General features: G+C 26.2%; 1 pseudogene; it reads left to right on the top strand.

Annotated features, from left to right (window-relative positions):
* Nucleotides 1–4,291: 4,291 nt before the first annotated feature.
* Nucleotides 4,292–4,883, top strand: LOC133814325 (UDP-glycosyltransferase 83A1-like; annotated as a pseudogene).
* The last annotated feature ends 342 nt before the right edge of the window (nucleotides 4,884–5,225 follow it).

The raw sequence follows: 5,225 nt of genomic DNA, 5'->3' as shown, positions 1-5,225 counted from the left end.
AGACATCTAACATCTCTCACTAGGAGACGTGGGACACGTGGCACATCTCCTAGTGGGAGACATTAGATGTCCACCCTCGCTATTTCTCATCTTTCTCTTTTCTTCCTCAGACTAGAGGCGAATTGATATTTTTCTGGCGGTTCTAGGGCTTCAAATGTACGGGTTTCTCTCCATTTTCAAGGTTTTGAGTTAATTTTTTTTTTTTTTTTTTGAAAAAAATTATAGGTTTAGCATTAGGATGATATGTATATCCAATTTTGTGTTAGTTTTTTTGTGATTATGAGTTTTTTCAATAGATTTGTAGGATTTTCTTGAAGTAAGAACATAAGCTAAGAACTTGAGATTTTGACTCCAAATTTCAATTTCAAACTCAAATTTGAGGTAAGTTTTCAAAATTATAAATATAAATCATTGTTAAAATGATATTTAGTGATACTTTTCTTTATTAGTTTTGATTATTAGTAGATTTTTAGTGAGTTTCTAAGAAAATCATTACTTTGTGGACAATGTAGATTTTTTTTTTTAATTTTACGTATCACATCGTATAAATTTGATTAAGTATATATGTTTATGATTTTTTATTTTTATTATTATTTATTTAAAAAAATTAGGTATATTTGTATATATATATTTAATTTTTTTATTAAAATTGTTGCTATTTTGATTATATATAGTTATGTTAAAATAAATTTATTATATCATTTTAAAAATTAGAGATATATGAAAAGTTATATGTTTTTGTTGATTATTGAGTTTTTATTAGTGATTTATTTGTTAGAGTTTATAAGTCTAAGCTCTATATATACCACATTTTTTGTTTAGGTTAATTAGTGGCTCGTTGATTTTTTTTATTTGTTTAGCAATCATTTAATTATTAGATGTTTAGTGATATTTGTTTAGTAATCTTTTATATATTAATTAATTTAATTTTGTAGGTTGTGGTTTTGTTGGAGTGAGATTGTAGGGTATTTTTTGCCTCAAAATTTGTATTTCAAGCACACATTTGAGATAATTAAATTTCTAAAATGACAAGAATAAGTTATATATTGTTAGATATTTAGTGATATTTTATTTATTAATTATTGATTTAATTTTGTTGGTTGTTGATTAGTAAGTTTGCTAGCTTTGATTATTAATTGCAAGAGGTACATATATATTCTCTTACTTCTATTTTTATAATATTATTAAATAAATATTAGAGGAGTTTGAATATTTTAAATATTCATCCATAGTGAAGTAAGTTTTAAGATTAAAATTGTGTGTTGCGGTGAAAACAAAAGATTGAGAACTTTGTGTGATTTAGTGAAGTAGGTTCTGAGAAATTTGGTTGTGTGTTGTGGAGCTACAAGGAAGAAACGTATTCTATCTTATTTGAATTGTTTATTTTGTTATTCACATGAAGATGGTTATGTCACTATTATAGGGGAAATGCTGTCCGATTTTATCTAGGATTACAAACAATGCTATTCAAATTATTGAACTTTTACAATTATTAAGTAGAATAATATGTATGTATTTTTTACTAAGTGTCAATTTAATAATGAATTACTCATACTTTTAAATAATTAGTGTCCACACCAACCACACAATGTTGCATGTGGATACTACATAATGAGGATGTTGAAGGATTTGATTGAACATGCGAGTCCATGACATTACTTGAGAACGGTATTATTAATTAAAATTTACATATTATTTTTGAAACAATATATATATAAATATAATCAAATAATTAATTAATATATTTCACTTTAAATTTTTTACAGCTAACAAGTACGTCATGTACAAAGGCACAAATTGATGAGTTGCGACAAGAATGGGCGACAGATGTGTTACCAATAAGCCAAAGTTATCGACCTCGTTTTATGTTATCTTACTTTTTACCGCTTTCTTCATATATAGTGCAATATTTGTTAAGTTTGCATTTGTCTAACAAATATTTCTTATCTTGTAAAACAATCTAAATTTACATTAATGAAGATTTTAAATTTCATTTTATCAATTATATCAATTCAAATTTATTAATTATATCAATTTTAATTTAATTAATTATTAAATCAAATTTATTTTAAATAATTATTAAATCAATTTTATTTTAATTAATTATTAAATCAAATTAAATTACTATTAATTATATTTTAATTTAATTAATTTATTTGTTTAAAAAAATGGGAGACTTTTCAACATCCCACGTCTCCTAGTGGGAGACATTGAAAAGTCTCACAGGGACTTTCAGACATCCCACGTCTCCTAGTGAGAGACATTGAAAGTCCACGTTTTTGGACACCTTTCAATGTCTCACATTGGGAGACATGAGATGTCTCTCATTTCTCCCAGTGGGAGAAGTAGGATGTGCACTTACAATGACTCCACCTATGATGGCTCCCCCAGTGGAAGACATTGTAGATTTTTAATGTCTCCCAAATAAAATCATAAAACTCTTATATTGTTGTAGTGACCTGAAGTGGATCTCGAGTGCCATGGATGATGATGATTTTAAGAGCATTGGGTCCGATCATAACATCGAGTTGGTGTCAATCCCACGAGTTGGTATCAATCACAGATGGACTGAATCCAGAGGACGAAAGAAGTGTGGACAATGTAACAAAATCATTGTTATAGAATTTGCTTGTGGATATTGAAAAGCTCATAGCAACTATCAATGGAAATACTACTATTGGACAAACTTCCAAAAGTACTTCGAACGACAAGATTAGTTGTGTCGTTTTTTATGCTTTTTTCAGCATTGGCATGGAAGTTGCAACTAAGATGGGTGGAGTAATATTTTGTCCATGTTCGGTTGCTATTCTTGCCCACACCATATACCAAATTTTATACGCGATGGGATTGTGGATGATTATGATGGTACGTAAATATGTATATGTATTCTTTATATATCTCTTCTATATAAAAAGTGTATAGATTACAGAAATTCTTGATTTTAACGGATTTTTATTTTTATTCTTTTAACTTTAACAGAATATTCTTACATTTAACAGAATATTCTTATATTTAAGGGTAGATTGTAAACATGGCTTAAACTTAGATAAAATTAAATTAATAAATAATTAACAAATTAAAATAAGATGTTTTTTTAGATATTTTACATTGATAATTATTTAAAAATAATAAAACTATATATTTTATTACTTAAATAAAATTTAATTAAACTTAAACTTCACTAATTAGACTAATATTATATTAAGTATATAATTTAATATTATCTACTATCAACTAGTAACAAACTTAAATTTAAAATTTACATATAATATTAATATTATATTAAATATATAATATATAATCTCTTGTTGTCACAGCTAAATTAAAAAACTAGAACAACTTAAACATAAACTTAAACAAAAATTAATTAATTAATTAAAGTATGATATTTTTTAAAATATTTTATGATAATTTAAATAACTAAATCATATACATTTAAAAATAGTAAATGCATACATATCATTTTTATTTTATAAATTTGTGTGATAGTTTACTTTTTTATCAAGTGATTGAAGCTATTTTTCTTCATCAAATTCATTAAAGGACATTGTGAGGTACATTAGAAACTAAAAATAGTTGATGCATGTATACTATTGTCTACACTATGACTTTTTTCATTCTTATTTTATTTATATTATTAATTTCTTTTTAAATATTATTGTAATTTATATACATATGTCATGTAACCATGTAAATATATACATGTCAATGTTATGTATAGATGTCATATATGTAGAAATTATTGATATAAATATTTATATATATTATAGAACTATAATTCATTATATTATATATATATATATATTAAAATAAGTGAACCAGTTTTTATTAATATTATAGACAATGTTTATAACTTTAAAACTAGAAAAATATGCATTGCACATTGCTTCTACCGAGTATACAAATAAATTGTCCGTTAGATATGTATGTTAAGCTAAAATAATTATAATAATATGGTTTTCAACATTTTTTTTTTCACGTTAATTTGTTGATTTTTTTAAACTAGTTATTTAACATGTGTGCATGCTAATAATAAATTTACAATATATGAGTATATATTTATATATATTTACTTAATTTTATATAGAACACCAACCCAAGAACAAATTATTCATTTATATTCTGGCATGCCTGGTAGGGATACATCATGGTTGTCGTGGAAGTTAGATGATTTAGCCTCACAAAAGATACTATTTCAACTTTATCTCAAAGTTGGCCAGGCCTTGAAAGTTGCACAATGATGTCTCTGCAATACCACTTATGACATTGAATCTATTGCGCTTTCTTCATTTCCAAACTTCCTCCCAATAGGACCATTGATGACAAACAATATTAATAATCCTTTAGATATTTCAGGATCACAATTTTGGCTGAAGACTCTTCTTGCTTAAGTTGGCTTGACTATCACAAGCCTCGTTCAGTCATATATGTCGCATTTGGTAGTATCATTGTCCATGAGCAACAACAATTTCATGAGTTAGCTTGTGGGCTAGAGCTCACTGGTAGACCATTTCTTTGGTTGTTCGTTCAGAATTTATCTCAAACAATGAGCAAGAAAATAGATTTGATCCTTACGAATTTTTAGGTAATAATAATAATGTTAGAAAGATAGTGAATTGGACACCTCAACAAAAGGTTTTAAGTCATCTGTCAATTGCTTGTTTTGTTACCCATTGTGGTTGGAACTTGACTATGGAAGGTTTGAGCAGTGTGGTGCCTTTCTTATTCGGGCCATATTTCGCTGACCAATTTTTGGATAAGGACTATATATGTAATGTTTGGAAGATTGGAATGGGATTTGAACCTGATAAAAAAATGGAATCATAACGAGTGAAAATGTGAAAAATAAAGTAGACAAACTTCTAGATGATATAGATCGTTAGAGTTCAAGGAAATGACAATGGAAAGTAAAGCTAAAAATGGTCGGTCTTCAAAAAATTTAAACAACTTTGTCAAATGGTTGGAAACTCTAACTCAAAATTAAATATTTCACTTTAAAAATAATAAGTATCTTATTTTTATATAAACATGTTTGGCCAGGCCATGCTAGATACTCTAATTTATTTGGTATTGTAATTTATTGCATTTGTGGTATTGTGTAATATATATTTTTTTAATTTTGTAGAAGCTATTTCATGTGCTATAATGTATTGTATCGATCGTGGTGTGTTGTAATATTTCATTGATATAACAATATGTTTTTATTTATATTGTATTTCTATGTG

The sequence above is a fragment of the Humulus lupulus genome, chromosome 2 (assembly GCF_963169125.1).
Source record: "Humulus lupulus chromosome 2, drHumLupu1.1, whole genome shotgun sequence".
Lineage (NCBI taxonomy): Eukaryota > Viridiplantae > Streptophyta > Magnoliopsida > Rosales > Cannabaceae > Humulus > Humulus lupulus.
This window is presented reverse-complemented; position numbering and strand designations above follow the sequence as displayed.